This window comes from Acipenser ruthenus, chromosome 16 (assembly GCF_902713425.1).
Source record: "Acipenser ruthenus chromosome 16, fAciRut3.2 maternal haplotype, whole genome shotgun sequence".
Taxonomy (NCBI): Eukaryota; Metazoa; Chordata; class Actinopteri; order Acipenseriformes; family Acipenseridae; genus Acipenser; species Acipenser ruthenus.
Genome location: NC_081204.1, coordinates 9,242,318 through 9,259,244, shown reverse-complemented (window position 1 = coordinate 9,259,244; position 16,927 = coordinate 9,242,318). Strand labels below are relative to the sequence as shown.

The 16,927-nt window shown below is 39.9% G+C and overlaps 1 pseudogene; it reads left to right on the top strand.

The window, feature by feature from the left end:
* LOC117412562 (ubiquitin-like modifier-activating enzyme 1) overlaps positions 1-16,927 on the top strand; it is a 71,817-nt pseudogene that overhangs the window by 3,637 nt on the left and 51,253 nt on the right.

Sequence of the window (16,927 nt, the reverse complement as noted above, 5' to 3'; positions counted from 1 at the left end):
GCAAATCTAGTAGTCAGCCAGCAATGAGGAAATTATAAATACAGCTTACTGTTTAAGAAACAACCAACACTTTGAACTGCTGCTACTGCTAAAAAAAACCAAAAAACATTCTTCTTGCCTTTGAAGGTACCTTCATCAACAGTGTTTCCTGTAAAAATGCTGCACTGTGCTGTTTATAATCTCATCTTGTTGAAACCAGTTGTTGAGGAGAAAGGTTTCCATATCAGCATGTAAACTGGCATATAGAAGTCATGGCAGTGAAATGATATTTAGATGTCAGCAGTACCTGACACAAATGCAAAGGCTTGGTCTGTGTTTCGATGAATTTGAGAGGTTTAGGTGACACACTGCCTGGGGATGATGTTAAAATGCATGCCTTGTTAAACCCATCGTTCCATGGATTCTATTGCCTTGTGCTTCATTGCAGCCAGCTTTTCTGTGACTTTGGAGACAAGTTTCAGGTGACTGATCCAGATGGGGAGCAGCCACTTTCAGCTATGGTAGTTCACATCTCCAAGGTAGGACCATGTTGCCTTCAGAAAGTGTTTTAATTGTGCTCTTTCAAATTCATGTAAATGCATCTGCAGGGATCAAAATTTATAATAACAGATCATGACACAAAAGTGCCTGTTACACACATGAGTCTTTTTACAGAAGGAGACAGGGCTAACTGTACACATTAACTGATAAGGGATATTTTCTGTACGCCATGTTTTTGATTGTTTCCTTCAGGGCAATCCTGGTGTGGTGACCTGTTCGGATGAGGAGAGACATGGTTTACAGGATGGAGATCACGTCGCCTTTTCTGAAATCCACGGCATGACGGAACTCAATAAACACGAACCCATTGAGATCAGGTTCCTTGGTAGGCTGATACTACTTTTTCTCATGCTACGGTTGGATAATAAAAAATAATATTACCATCATACACAAGGGTTTTACAAAATCTATTGGCCAGTTTTTCACAGATTTTAACACTATTTGCCCCAAAATACTGATAACACCAAGAAATCCATGACGGTAGATACATTTAAGTAAATATTGTTTGGTTGTTTTTTGCCCAATTCAATATTGCCCCTGATAATAATCTGTCGCCCATATTGTTTAATAAACTGAGATATGAACATAAGAAGAATAACAAGAGGTCCTTCTTTATTGCAGGCTGAATAGATCGAGTTCCCTCATCTTCATAACTCATACTTTTAGCCCTGGGATTAGTCTATTTGCTCTTTGCTTTCCTCTCTCCAATGCCCTGTATTTTAAGATACACTGACAGGAAACTATAACCTGTACCTTCTTTGGGTTTCTGCAGATGCCTACACGTTCAGTATATGTGACACCTCAGGATTTTCAGAGTATAAGAAGGGAGGGATCGTCACAGAGGTCAAAATGCCAAAGACACTCACCTTTGTAAGTACTACTCTGACAATGCAGGTCAAAACTACAATATAAATTGTAGTTATCATTTTTTGTAAAAGAGTAGGGGTGGGGCAGCATTGAATACTGAGGTCAAATCATCACTACACCGTCAAGTATAATGGCATTAGTTGAAACCGCAGTTCAGGTTGGCCTGACATTTTCTTACCTTTGTTTGTTGAACAGAAACCCCTGAAAGACTCCTTAAATTACCCTGAGATGACAGATTTCAGTAAGATTGAACGTCACTGCACTTTCCACATCGCGTTCCAGGCTCTACATCGCTTCGTTAAGGAGACCGGACAACTGCCTAAACCCAGAGGACAGGTACAGGTCACAGGACATTGAAGCCTGTCACTATACATGCACAATATTCAAATGGTACAAAATTTGCTAGCGTATAGGTTTTGAGTTTAGAAAACTAGGGGGTATGACTACGGCCTACTAATCAAACCAAATCTACAAATAGATACAAACATTGTGAAAGTACAAAAGTTTCAAATCCAATTTGGATTTTATGATTCAGTGTATGGATGAAGCTTAATGGAAAAACGGGTGTCTTTCAAACCCCTCCATCCGTAGTGAGTTCTCTCTCTCTTCATGAAGGCTGATGCAGAGAAGCTGGTTGCCATGGCGAGGACCCTGAACCAGGAAGCCCCATCCACCTTGCAACGAGAACAGTTAGACGAGAGCGCAGTGCGCAAACTGGCGCTGGGCGCAGCCGGAGACCTGAGTCCCATCAATGCCTTTATTGGAGGAGTGGCAGCCCAGGAGGTCATGAAGGTAAGACCAGTGCAGCTTGGCCTGCGAGCAACAGCATTTCAGCAATGCAATAAGCAGGCCTACCCCACTGTACCACCTGCCAAACGCTCTGAATTTTGAGCAGTGGGTGGATAGCAGTTATGGATGTGCAGATATATGGTTACTAACACAGTCCACGTTTTGATAGTTTCCACTGTCAGATGTAGATAGCATAATTTTATTTACAATATAATCAAGGGAATCTCAAGTGATTGTACTGTTGTACTTGGAGCAGTGAAACCCTCCATTTATAGTATATATTACTATGTAGGATACAGTGGGTATAGCGATGAATTTAGTGCCTCTGAAAGGGACTGACAGCACTGGAGACCTCTGTCAGTCTGAATATCCACATGGACAATACAGCGCCAGGAAGAGTTTAGCGCTTGTGAAAGGTGAGCGCTGACTAGCATGATACTGAACTCAGAAGGGAGTACCTGTTGCTTGATATTGCTGTGACTGAGCCTGGTTTCACTGAGTGTCTCTCTGCACAGGCCTGCAGTGGGAAGTTCACCCCCTTGAAGCAGTGGCTTTACTTTGACGCTCTGGAGTGCCTTCCTGAGGAGAATGAAGAGCTGACTCTGACAGAAGAGACCTGCACACCAGTGAGTCTGTTTGACTGCCTACAGTGTAGTAGTGGGCAGCTGTGAATTATTGTATTATTTTTTTTACATTTTATTTCTTATGGAACATATATAGATTTTACTCCAGCAGGATATTTACACTTCCTTCTTCCTATGAGTGTATCAATTCCTATCGTCAAATTCCATGTCCTGGCAAAAAGGACTCACTCTGGTGGACCCTGTGTCTGTGTGTGTGTCACAGGAAGTAATGTTGTAACAGGAAGAGCAAACACTTTTAATATTAGTTCTACTGAATTTGGGCCCATACATGATAACCCTCTACCTCCAGTCTTGTTGTAAGTGTATTTGAGAATGGTTCTTAGTTCTGCATTAATGGCTGTCTGTGTTTCTTGCAGAGAGGCTGTCGCTATGATGGACAGATCGCAGTGTTTGGCTCGGCTTTCCAAGAGAAGCTGGCTGGGCTGAAGTACTTCATGGTAGGTGCACTTCCAACAAGCCACTACAAGATGGCTCTCTTTACAAATAAATGTCTGTTTTGTGACAGAAGCTCTGCAGTTATCTTTGTTGATACTGTTACCCAGTTGACACATGCAGGAAACCATTCTGATTCAGCTGGCATTTCCTGTTAGTTTGTTGGCTTGGCCATTCTTGTGAAAGTGTGTGTGTGTGTGTGTGGGGGGGGGGGTTCCTTGTGATTCATTGGTGCAGTAGTGTTACCCACTGGGCCTGACTTGTTGAACATTTCAAGCAGCTAATGATAGAAAACTAGTAAGAAACAACTTTAGGTGCCCAATAAAAGCCTGTAACAGTAGACAAAGCAATATAGCTATGTTTGCCTATTTCAATTTGTGTAGAAGTATACTTTGTTACACATACTTTAAGGAATGTTCATTATTGAAAACATTTTGGAAAACGAGAATGAGACACACTTTGCATAGTGGGTGGTGTTTGCATCAAATCACTAAAACTCATTTTGGAAGGAAGATGAAAGCAAGCCTACTCTGGATATGACCAGGAAAGGCCCTGATGATCTATGTGTTCTAAATCTGTTCTGTAGCATGAGACCAAGGTCAAGTGATTTGGTTGACATGAGCTTTTGAAGTGCCCCACCCCATTAGTATACTCTTTTTTTATCATGATTGATAGCAGGTGCTCAGTAGTGTGCAGATATGTGAACAGGTTAGACAAAGGCAAAGGGGTTATCTGTTGGACAGCTTGCAAAATTCGTGCTTTCTGTGTTCAATTTGGAGACATTACAAGGCTTAGAAGATGTTCTTTAAGCATTACCACAGTATTGAGTTTAGATACAAACTCATTACTTGCCACCACTGTCATCTGTGCTGTTCCAATCCTGCAATACCTTTTTCAAAATTCTTGCCTTTGCTTTGATGTTTATTATTCACGTGCCCTCAGTCATCAATCAACTGTACTGTGCAATAATACCAAACAGATCCCCCTGCATAATCTTGTAGAAACTGGGCTTAACCTAGAGAACTTTTCAGCTAAACATCATATCCTTGTGTTACATCTAAAAGCCTCCCCTGAACAACCTTACTTAGCATGTCTGGATATTAAACACAAAAGCCGGTGGTTTTGTTTGTTTGCACCAATTATGCAAGGGTATCCTTTTTTGTGTTTTCCCTTTCTAAAGTATTGAGCACTTCAGAATAGCCTGCTAATCCATGTCGGTCTGTGCCTGTTAGCACCCCAAAGCCCCCCCCCCCTTGCTTTGTTGGACAAAGAGTCCCTTTCCAGTTAGAACTCCATTTAAACCATGTCGTGCTATTTGTTCGAGGGAGCTCCTTTTCAGTGTTGTGCCTTCAAAGATGGTATAAAAATATTGAATATACTTCCTAAGCTCTTTCGTACAGAAAAATAGGAAACATTTTGTTCTGTTTTAGGTGGGGGCTGGTGCCATTGGCTGCGAGCTACTGAAGAACTTTGCAATGATTGGTCTGGCAGCCGGAGAGGGCGGGAACATCACTGTGACAGACATGGACTCCATTGAGAAGTCTAATCTGAACCGTCAGTTCTTGTTTCGTCAAGGAGACGTTACGGTATGGGGTGGATTGTTTTTAAATGCTTCATATTTATATGTTTATATAGGATTGCCAGTAATACCAAAAAGTGAAAGTGGACATTGTCGATATTTGTTGTGCTCAGAGGATTCACAGGTAGTTGGCTGTATTAATACTACAGTAAACTAAGTTAGACTAGACATATTTGTTTCTTCTTGCAATGCTACAGTTCATCCATAACTTAGATCTTTAGTAATACTTGTAAAGGCTGACATTGTGAAATGTTTTGTTATTCTGTCTCGTGGATCTTGTGAGGCTGAAGGTAGTTCATCCATAACTTCAAACAGTCATTTTAAGATTTTCAGTAATTCTAAAGAGCAGAATATATTAATCTCCAGAGCCCAGACCACTCAAATATACATTGGACCTCAACTGCTCACAATCTGTCCATCTCACAAGGACAAAAAACGTACCCCAGGTATCCGTTACCAGCCATCATCAAATTAGGGAATATGCAATTGAATTTCAGATACATCTGCCTCCACTGCTCTCCAGACACTGACCATCTGCATGTGAAAACCATGCTCTCCTGTGCCTTCACAAGAAGTGTCAGAACAAAAGAATGAGGCAGTTTCTTATGAATGTATATGGTCAGAAATAGTTTTAAAGCGATTATTCTGACCTCCTAGTGCATCTATTAAAACCCTTTGCTCTCATATTGAACCCACTATGTAGAACCCTCTGTTTTTTTCAGTATTGTTCTTTACAGAACCTAAACAACAAAAAAAGGGTTGCAGAGTAAGGAACCTTATGTTTCTCTGTAGAACTCACAGGAACACTTAAGAGTACATGATAAAATAAGACCTGGTACTTTGTAAGACAAGAGTGGTGTGATTAGGCGGTATAAGAAAAAATCCAGTTGCATTCCCCAAGCTGATAGTGTCAATCCTTGGAGAGTACCTCTTAAACCAACGCAAACTTTAGAAATAGTATCACTAAATCCACAAGTATAGTCATGGAGGTAAAAAAATAAAATGATCCAGTTACTTAGATAAAACCGGACAGGTGCTGAAAAGATTTATTGGATTTTAATCCCTCTCATTTAGAGTTGTTTAGTTTGTTTAGTTTAAAATATCAGTTTTGTATCCAGGTCAGTTGAGTGTCTGGTGCTGTCTCAAGCTGATTTATTAAATGAGCTTTTTATTATTGCATAGGTTGTCACATGCTAATGGAATAAAAAATGTATCGCACCCCCAGAGCAGCGATGTTTATCAATGTGTATCTCTGTGTGTGGAGCAGCAGTATCTATGTCCTCGCTCTCATTGGCTAGCAGTGGTAACATCTGCTTACAGCAGCGGAGCCATCAGTAACCCTCAGAGCTGCTTTGTGGAATAGGCAGGTTGTACTTGCAGGCTAATTTTTAAGTTGTCGGTAAGGGTTGTGAAATGGTAGTGTCAAAGGTTGCTGATAATAAGGGGGAGAGGGATCAACTTTTCCTTTTCATCTCAATGGGCTCTCGCATGACAAGCTGCAGTCGCCAGCCTCCCCCGAGATCCCAGTCCTGGAGATCGCCCCGGGGCTAACCCAGGGAGACAAAAGGCTCATTATTAATGCCACATGTCTACCATGTGTCTAGTATCTTCATGTGTTCTAGCTCTGATTCCTTCTTCCACTGCCCATCTTGATACAGAAGTTGAAATCAGAGACTGCCGCCCTGGCCATCAGAAAGATGAACCCGTCGCTCCACATATCAGCTCATCAGAACAGGGTCGGCCCGGAGACGGAGCACATCTACAGACACGAGTTCTTCTCCGGGCTGGACGGTGTGGTCACTGCACTGGACAACGTGGAAGCCAGTGAGTGGAGATCAGAATTGACTGGGTCAACTGATTTAACTAAAATCTCAAGCTTAGTCTGGTAGCTCATTTCTACTGCCGAGTAATTTGAATTAGCTAGGGGAAAAAGAAACTCCTAACTTGCTAGTTAAATAATCAACACTCAGAACCAATGTTCACCACTGAGTTTGGGGACTGTAATGCCTTCCTTCACAGACATTAAACTGAGGCTCTGTCAGTTTTGTAGACAGCAATGATACCATGGCACTATTTCTTAGTATTCCCTGGCCAAATTCCTATACTAAATTCTGACCTGGCTGTTTTAACCTCTACAGCCTACTCTTCAATTCTCTTAATGGTATAAATGGTATAATTGACCTCTCTGGATATGTTAAATGTCATGGATTATCCACAGATTGTGCTGTCCTGAATGGTTACTGTGTAATATTCCTCCACTGCGAGGCCCGATAATATAGAGAGGATGAGTGACAAAAAAGTTTAGTTGCAAAATTCCATGTAGGGAATACAGCTGGGACACACTGTTGCTAAACCCTATGTTGTGTTGGTTGACTGTTGACATGTTTCTGTATTCATCTTTAGGAATGTACGTTGACAGGTGCTGTGTTCGCTACCAGAAGCCCCTGTTGGACTCAGGCACTCAGGGCACCAAGGGGCACACACAGGTCATTGTGCCCTTCTTGACTGAGTCTTACGGACAGGACCAGGGGGGAACACAGAACGCCTTCCCCATGTGCACACTCAAGAACTTCCCACACTCCATCCTGCACACCCTGCAGGTAAGAGACAGTCAACTCACAAGGTAAACACAATGGCATTAAAACAGGTCATTCTCAGCTCGCCAACACTGTTATCCTGCATGTTAATAATGAGCACTAGTCTGAACACTCCATTCTCAGCTCGCCAGCACTGTTACCACTCTCTGAGTTTTGTCCTGTAGCGTCTAGGGCCCGAACGGCTGCAGTTTCCCATGCCTGTCTGAACTCAGGGCTGGTATTTGGTCTGTCAGGGCCAGGCAGGAAATGGGACCCAGCTGCTGTACAAGTGGTGGCTATTGACTGGGGCTCAGGGCTGCTCTGTGTCTGCCTGAGAGTAGCAGCAGAAAGAAGGGCTTCTCTTACAAAACATTCAAGTGATTTACTGCCACAGCACTACTGTTAAAGAATTCTCTGCTTTTTTCAGTTTTCCTTAAAAAAAATTTGCAGAAAAATTGTTTTTAGAGCCAGTGCTTTTCATTCCTTGGAATTTATCAGTAATATATATATATATATATATATATATATATATATATATATATATATATATATATATATATATATATAATCTTCCTGTTTAGTAACTGTTAGTAATGATTTGTAATACAATGAAATAATTCAGAATTGCATGAAAATATCTTAAAGAAATGTGATGGAAATCAGAGGTTACAGTGTATAAAAAAAAATTCAGTAGGGGGCACTCTTTCCTCTGCATCAGAGAACCAAGCTATCAAACACGTCTGTTTTTTTTTTTAAATGTAGGAGTTAATTAAATACTAACCTATGGATGTTACCTTGGGTAAGGTAGTCAAGATTAATGCCAAAAGGCGTCTGTGAAACCAGCCGTTAATGGTACAAACATAGAAAAAAGCGCTCTTAAATGTAATTCATTAGCTGAGTATTGTAACTTTAATAGGTGTTTTTCTCCTTTCACACATGTTTCTAATGGCACCATAAACGGCTTTCTCAAGTTCCCCCATTGTACTACTGTAATTTATTTTATTTCATTTAGTCATGATTTATTCATACATGGCAGTTTTTCCTCAGAGTGATCTATCTGGAGCCCAAAATACTGTACAATGAAGTTTAAGAAGTGTTATAAGCAGTAAAGCAGATGTAGCAGTTTTTAAATTAAGAGTGGACTGGCAGCTTCAACGAAGATTACTGCACTGGAGTTGTAGACACAATAACACCTAATTGTGTGACATGACAGCTAGTACCATATACAGTAAATGACTGCTGGCAAGTCTTCCTGCAAATGGTTTGTTTAAGTTCAGTTGATAAGTGAACTCTACATTGAGGTAGCTGATTTTTTAGTACACTAGCTCTTCAGTTATTTTGACAACTTTAAATGGGTTGTTTTCTGATTTTATTCCAGTGCCAAAGGAGGTCTATAAGAGAGAAGTTTAAAAAGAGAGACAAAGGTATTTTAAAATCGCTGTTTTTCTTGTGTTTCCTTAGTGGGCCAGAGATGAGTTTGAAGGGCTTTTCAAACAGACGTCTGAACGTGTGAACCAGTACCTGCAGTAAGTCCTTTGAATCCCCCTTTCTTTCTTCTTTTTTTAATAGTCGGTTTGGGTGTTCATGAAAGGTGCTAGTTTAACCTTATAAGAGACTGCATTTCCCCTTCAATAACTAGGGATAGCACCTTTTATGCACTTCGATAAGCTGCATTGGTCTCAATTGTGCAGTTTGAAAGAAGCACATTAAAGTAAAATTATTTTTATTTTGTATGGCTTGCAAACTGCGATTTATAGAACCTAGATTCAACACTGTTTTGATAAATTGAATAGACCTAAAGAAACTACAGTAGAAGGAAGGGTATATTGTAAATTCATATTAATTAAAAAATATCTGAGAAGATTGCTGGGAGTAATTGGGCTCAAGTCAACACATTAGACACAAGTTTTTTTTTTTTTTTCAACCATTTTACAAAACAAATAATTTTTCTGTGTGCAGCTGCCTTGTGTAAATTCCTCTGAACCTACCCAAGTGTAACACGCAAACACCTCTCAATCACCAAAATATGGGACAAAGCAGTCGTGGAGTGGAGCTGATACTGCAGTCCAATGAGTGTGATCAGCCCCTCACTTACACAGGCCCTTATCCATCCCTGTGCTGTACCTGCCCTGGGATAGACAGAAAGACGTGCAGCTTCAGCCAGTCACCTTTAAAACTATAGGATAGCTAAATTACTTGATTAATAAAATGCATACATATAACAAAACAAATTAATGTATGCTTAAAAACAGATGCCTAGGACTTGATCAGAACCATACTGTTAATGTCAAGCCTACAGGTTACACAGGAAATCCAATTCTCCGTATGCAATAAACCTGTGGGAAGTCATTAGGTCTGTCTCATTACAGGAACATCAATTATTTTAATATCATTATAATGGGGAGCAGACCTGGGCTAAACGAACAGTTGGCCGCCAACATCCAGTGAACCCCCTTGAACACGTTGTAAAACAGAGCCGGGGGGCTGGGGGGATTTAATAAAGCAGGCATCCTGTGCCACCTCTGCAGTACAGATCTTAGAAAAACAGCTTAGGCATGTGTTTTGGTGCGTAACTATAAAAATGCTCAACAGTTTACGCACTGCAGTTTGAGCTCTGTCAGTATTCTGTTTCTGGCTTTAGCGTATAGATCATTTTTTTTATTGCAATACTATATATTTCAAAGGTTCAAGTCCTATTTATTGGACCAAACGAAAAACCAGAGAGAATATCCCATTAACTTGTTCAGTTTAATTTTGCACATCCTTAATCAGCAATAAGAAAAATACATTTGCAAAGACATTATAAGTATTTTTTTCTTTGTACTGCTGCTGAATATTTTATGGTTGTTTAAAGTTATATGATACCAGACTCCCTTCCTGTTCTGCAGATCAGCCTCACTCCCATGGTAGGGTTTACTTATATCCCCTTGTACACAGGACGTGATAACATAAGAACATAAGAAAGTTTACAAACGAGAGGAGGCCATTCGGCCCATCTTGCTCGTTTGCTTGTTAGTAGCTTATTGATCCCAGAATCTTATCAAGCAGCTTCTTGAAGTATCCCAGGGTGTCAGCTTCAACAACGTTCTAGGAATAACCAGTTAGACATTTATATTTATCTAAAATCTGCTTATTCCTAATTGAAGTAATAAAATATATTCAGCATAATAGAAAGAGGACCAGTGATAATGGTGCTCATGGTCAAGATTGATTTTAAAACCTCGGTTATCACTTTATTTAGTTGGTATGTTGTTGTTATTTTGCAAACACAGTTATTATTTTTTGCCTAATATTTATATTTCATAGGCACTTTTTTTTTTCAGTAAACATGTACTTATAGCACATAAATACAGTGCACAACCTTTGCCTGTAACCTGTCACTTTTTTCCCTCGAACAGGTAATTAGGTAATCCTCAAAGAAATAACAATGCCTTTGAAAAATGAGTCTGTTTGAAGTTTATTTTCCACTTCTGCAGACACTGTAGCTTTTGAAATGATTGCCCAGTTTTAATTGCATTTTAATTGTGTTTAATCACATTATAGCTTGACGTAAGTTCTCTTTCATGGGTTCTGTTTCTAGCTAACCCTTTAATTATGCCACTTAGCCCCAGATTTGCTCTAAAAAACCTCTGTTCTGCTCAATCAAACTCAACAATAATGCACTCCTAGAAGAAAGCGTTGCACATTTTTGCAGAAACACTTACTGTATAATGAAAATAAATAAAGATATTGTAGCAGGGGACATATGTTTTTATAGACTGAACCTGGGTTAGTATCGAGCCAAGGGCTTTATTTCACAATCCCATATCCCATTACAACTCCACTGAGCCAAGGAGCACTCAAGACATCCAGCCCTGCTGGATTGGTAGATAATATCTATATACAGTTATAAGAAGGTAGAATACTCCCCCATCCAATCTCATTAAGGGCACAGAATTTGATGCATGGACCATAATTGTTTTCATAGACTCAATAAATCTTGCGAAGATTTAACATGACCCCCTTAAAAGGCAAAAAAACGCACCAGGCAAATGAGGCCGCCAAGGAGTGAACAGGGATTAGAGCACATTAAACTCCAGACACTTCCAGATAAATTTAAAGGCAAGCTTCCCCAAGTAAAAGACAAATAATATATTAAAAAGTCAAATCTGTATTTGCTTAGGGAGATACTGTCTGTTAACCCTTGTGGAGTACCACCTTTGGTTTTCTGAAACAGTCCACATGTACTGTACATTAGATAACTAAAACAAGAATCCAGTGCTGTCAGCCTGCCCTGTTGATAGACATGCATGCAGACAGACAGATAGACATCTTCAGTCTTCAGTGCTGTCGACCCATCAGCTTCCACTGGCAGTGAATGTATCCCTATGCTGTTCCTGCACTGTGGCTACAGCAGATGGCTTCAGTCTCCAACTCTTGTCATCTTTCAACGGCACTGAATTCAAGACAGAATATCGATGAGGGAGACTAAATGAAAAAGTAAAGTCTGATTAAATTTGTTTCAGATGAAGGGGTCTATCTTTAGCCCCAGCAGGAGCAGAGCAGTTCAAGATCAGTAATATGTTACTATCCAGACGACAGGCAAAGTTGGTCTGCTTCCTGTTTAGGCCCCTCAGTGTAAACATCTGCAACTAATTTGGTTTTACTTTCCCCACCACTGTTTAAAGAAAAGCCTGTCTGTTTATAGAGAGTTGGTTTAGGAACTTGCAAGCTGGCTCGGGACCCCAGAAAGCATGTGAACTCAGAAGATAGAAGGAAGGAGTGTGGCCAGATTGCTAAGAGCTTCCTTAGGGTCTAGTGGTCCAAGACTTCTGTGATTGATTAAAAAACGATTTTCCAGTTCCCATATGGTAGAAACAGAACAAAAACAAATTCTGAACTTCGGAGGCCAAGAACCTCATAACTTTTCCCTCAAAATAACTTATATACAGTAATAGATCTCTATAGAATTTTGTGACATAAGTACAGTTCCCACAGTGCACAGCCAGATAATTTCAATGTACTCATTTTTGTGGGTAAAAAAGTGTGGGCCACATATCTTCACTCTATGGTAATACAGTGTTTTTCTCAGGACTACCGTAAATGAAATCGGTAGGTGCTGTCTGAATTGCAAAGGTCATATAATAAAACTACTACATATAATTGGGGACTGTATAAGGATGAGCCTCACCTTATTCTACTGCCATGTCTGCTCCACCCTGGTCCTGCCTTGCATGTTAAATGTGAACCCCCTAAGAATTATTACATGTGTTTTTAAAGGAGCAGTACTTACTGCTGCATCGTTATTTATTTTTTATCCTGGTGCTCTATTAAAAAATATTTACAAACAAAACACACTGGCGGGCTGTCAAACCTACGGAATGCCACAGGTTACTAACGTAGTCAATAATGTAGTTATATTCCAAATAAACCTGGACTCGAATGGCAGCACAGTCCAGAGTTAACACTCCAAGTTTAGAGCAGGCAGTTATCCTGAATGACTATATGACAGGGTGCCATGTTAGCGCATCTGTGTGTGATCCTGCCACCAGGGACCCTCAGTTTGTGGAGCGGACACAGAAGCAGGGCGGGGCAGAGACCCTGGATATCCTGCAGGGAGTGTACGACAGCCTGGGCGCACGGCGGCCGCGAGACTGGGCAGACTGTGTGAGCTGGGCCCGGTGCCACTGGGAGAGCTGCTACAGAAACAACATTCAGCAACTGCTGCACTGCTTCCCATCTGACAAGGTATAGAACTTAGAGCTAACTGTCCATCTGTCTGGTTGTGCTGCACAGAAAAATTACACCACAAGGCCACCGAGTGGCAGGGTTTCTATACAAAATTACATTGCCTGTATAATTAAGAACAAAGTGATTTCAGCAAAAATATTCTATTTTACACACTCCTATCTCTCTAATCTACAGCGACATGAAAGCAGTTCTCTACAATAAAAAAAGTACTAAATAAAATGAAACCCAATACTTATGTGCATCAAAACCTTTCTGTAACAACACTGCTGTGTAAGTTCCTGTACTCATTTTACATTTTTTTTTTAAAGCTGTTTTTAATTAAAGTCTTAACATATGTGTTTACCAATACCACCTCATTTTTTGACTCTTGCTAAAGGAGTGAATCGCTGTCGATTACCAGACTCTGGTAAATCTGTTTAAACACAGTAGCACAGTAGTCAAGAGGCCGTGATGAATGTTAACTGTTACAAATGCTAATTGTGACAAACTGCTTTTGTAGATCGAATGGTAGTAACCTGTTGTTGTTTATATTTGCTAGTTGTGAAAATGTTCCCCCTTTCTTGAAAATGAATTCTAACACAGGGATACTAAGTAAAGGCAGAAGGATCTGCTTGTCTTTAGTATTTTAATACTCACATTGTTGTGGAGTGCCTCTGCCCTTTGTGTGCCGTTAGCTGTTACATAAAACATAAATACAAGTTGTATACTGTTAATTATTTATTTTTTAAGGGATCTTTTTGCCAAGAGCAGTACTGTATGTATTATTTAAATTAACATTGTGTCACCCCTCCAGCATGGAACACAAACTAATTCCAGGGAACTATTTTAAGACTTAAGATCAAATTAAAGGGAATGTGTGTGTGTTTTTTTTTCCTTCCCCAGAGCTAAATTCACAGAACTGAGATTATGGTATGATGCAGTAATACAAGCTGACTTTAACAAATTAAAAATCCAGGAGGGGAGTAGATTGGGGAAAATAAATGCAGATCGGTTAACTAATGTATTTTCCACTTTCATTAGAAACAGGTTTAAGGTGGTCGTGTGCTACAATAAATAGGGAATCTCTTGTGATTTAAGTTGCATATTGGTAAGCCTATGTGATTATTTTATTATAATTGCATTTCTCAGTATTTCAAATGACTAGGTTTGTATGTTAATTTGTACATATTAGTTTGTACCCCCTCAATGTAAGGATCTATTTATTATTTTTTTTAAATAATGGACATAGTGAAAGCATGCAGTATAATGAACAGATTAATCAGAAGTACTGTAAACGGAAAAAGGAAAAAAAAGTACGTCTGAAAAGGTCAGCCAACATCCACCCAGGTGCCAGCACTGTAAAACAGTGTCAGCACTAAGGTGGTCCTAATGACAAAATTGATTTTATTGCAGCTAGCAGACCAGCAGCTGTTATTTTGAAAACTATGTATGCTTCATCCCAAACTATGAAGTGTATGATAACCTAAACATTGAGCCAGTAATGCAAAAAGACATGTCCTATTTTAGTAATGTTGAAGCCAGTGATTAATATGCTGGAGCACATGGTTTTATATTTTGAGCATGCAGAAGATCACTTGAAAGCATTCTTAGTGACTCCCTTAAATGACTTCAGAGCATCATGTGAGACCTTGTGCTGCATCATGTGCAAAGGAGTTTTCATAAAAGACCACTGTTTGGGTATTTCTATAAACGTGAATGGTATGAACACATATTTTTGATAAGTCCATGCACCTTATACCCTGTGTTGCCTGTTTATCCCAAACCATTATTGGACTGGATTCCAAAGAGCTGCATGTACACAATCATCCTGGATTGTAAAGTGCATGTAGAATGTAGAAACCATTACAACCCTTTCTTCCTAAAAGAAATCGCTGCAGAGTGTCCCAGTTAGCTGAACAGTAATAGCCCTGTGTTTCTTTGTCTCTTCAGGTGACAAGCTCAGGTCTGCCCTTCTGGTCAGGACCCAAACGATGTCCTCACCCCCTGATCTTCAACCCCAATAATGTGAGTGCCATCCCACCCTTGTAATACAACAGAATACACTTCATTGAATTTAGCAATTGCAAGTGCAAAGGATAGGTCTTTATTTGTCCATGGCATTTTATATGTTTGTGATTTGAAACATACATTATGTTAAATAGCAACATGGATTCAGGCATACAGTAACATCAACAGAAATTGCGTAAAAGACGCAACATTATATACCAAACAATTGTATTAAGAATGGATACACACAATGTCATAAAATTGATCAAATAACAGTATGGGTTCCATGTTGCCTTTGGTACAGATTTCAGGTTTGTCTTTCCCAGTGGCAGATACGCCAGGAAATAATCCATGAAACACACTTTTAACAGACCAGAATGACTAAATAAATACCAGCTCCTGAGTAAAGAGAAACCCAATGGAGTTTGGCAGCGACATGCCTCCTCAATACGTTGTAAACTGAACTCTAACAGGATCTGTTGTAAGTGGAGTTCACCTGTACTACCAATTTTCTGCCTCGTTGCGATAGTATTTGCATTTGCTCTTGGATTTTTTTTTCCAAGGAAATAGAAAAAAATGTTGGTGTCCTGTACTGTACTTCCTTCCAAATAATAGTTCCTGCAGACCTACCCTGCATCAAGTTGGTACCTGTCTGTAAGATTAAACTGCAGCATGGTATTAATCCATTGGAATGCCGCTGCTCATAATTCATTATAGAGTTCTTTGAATTAAATGTGTTGCTCAATGATCCAGTAGGTTAGCTCCAATGTTGATTTCTTGTGTTCTATCGGTTCTATGACAGGAATGATGAGGAATAAGCATATAGCTTTCTAACATGCGCAGCTACTACATGGTTTTAGCTTGTGGGAATCTTGTTTTATGTGTTATTTATGAAAGACTACTGTTTAATCCCTTTCAGTATTCTTGTGTATTGTCCAGAAAGACAGATCAAGACTCTTTTATAAACCGTAGACCCAAGCAACAGGCACAACATCACATTACAGTGTCAGTAGCAAATGATTTAAACAGGAACAGTAAAGCAGGACCATAGATCCAACTGCTTGGTTTGATTTAAATTGCAAAACCATTGCTTGAAAGTATGAAAGATGTTTAGAAAATATTCTGCATAATGTACACGAGAGCACAGCGAGCTACTTTTTTATGGTACTAAGAACGTATTACTGTGTCTGTGGAGATTTGTATGTTAATTACATATGTTTAGTACTTACATTACAACGCTTGTGTTGAATGATTGATTTTGCTGGTCCGTAATGTTACATTCAAAAACGAAGCCAGGTAGCAAAAGCGAATTGCCTCCAGCAGTGTTATTCCTCTCCAGCCCCCAGTACTGAGCTCCCTGTTTTGAATTTGAACAGATAGAGCCCAGATTTTGCCGAAAAGATGCCTGCTTTTAATACTATAAACACTCCTTCGTTTACTTACCAACTAGGTGATAAGCCTGCTAAATGGTTTCTAGTAGTTTGCTTGTTTAATGTGTTCCATGTTTTACAGACCACCCATATGGACTACATTGTAGCGTCGGCTAACCTGTACGCCCAGACCTACGGTATCAAGGGGACCCGAGACCTAGGGGAAATCGCCAGGACACTCCAAACGGTCAGCGTGCCGGACTTCACCCCTCGGTCCGGCATGCGGATCCACACCACGGTCGAGGAGATGCAGGATGACAAGCAGGGAGTGGGTGAGTGGAACAACAACTTCACTGGCAAAATGTTTCCAGGTTAGCCCAGGATTTAATGTGTTGGTAATGTCTCTGTATTGAA